A 732-nucleotide genomic window follows, 5' to 3' on the forward strand; every position below is an offset into this window, starting at 1 on the left:
GATAGATGAGTATTCTTTCGGAGTTTTTCATCAATAGATTGTATTTTTAAATAATTTTCGTAAAAACTTGTATTTTTAGAAAGTTTTCATTTTCTTAGAAATATTTTAGATTAGGGTTTGTGATTTAGAAATTAGAAAGTTTTTGGTTATAGATAGATATGGTTTTATAATTTTTTATATAGAAATTCGAATCACAAGAATATTTTTGGATAGATGAGTATTCTTTTTTGAGTTTTTATCAATATGTTGTATTTTTAAATAATTTTCGTAAAAATTGCTAATTTTGGAAAATTTTCGTTTTTAGAGAAATACTGTAGATTTGAGTTTATGATTTAGAAATTAGGATAACAAGAATATTTGTGGATATATGAGTATTATTTCTGAATTTTTCATCAATATATTGTATTTTTAAACAATTTTCTTAAAAACTACTATTTTTAGAAAGTTTTCAGTTTTTTGAGAAATATTGTAGATTTGGGTTTGTGATTAACAAATTAGGCTAACAAGAATATTTTTGGATAGATGAGTATTATTTAATAATTTTTCATCAATATGTTGTATTTTTAAATAATTTTTTTAAAAAGTGCTATTTTTGGAAAGTTTTCATTTTTTGAAAAATATTGTAGATTTGGGTTTTTTGATTTATAAATTAAGATAACACGGATTTTTGTGGATAGTTGAGTATTCTTTCTGAGTTTTTCATCGATATGTTGTATTTTTAAATAATTTTCT

The sequence above is a fragment of the Brassica oleracea genome, chromosome C1 (assembly GCF_000695525.1).
Source record: "Brassica oleracea var. oleracea cultivar TO1000 chromosome C1, BOL, whole genome shotgun sequence".
NCBI lineage: Eukaryota > Viridiplantae > Streptophyta > Magnoliopsida > Brassicales > Brassicaceae > Brassica > Brassica oleracea.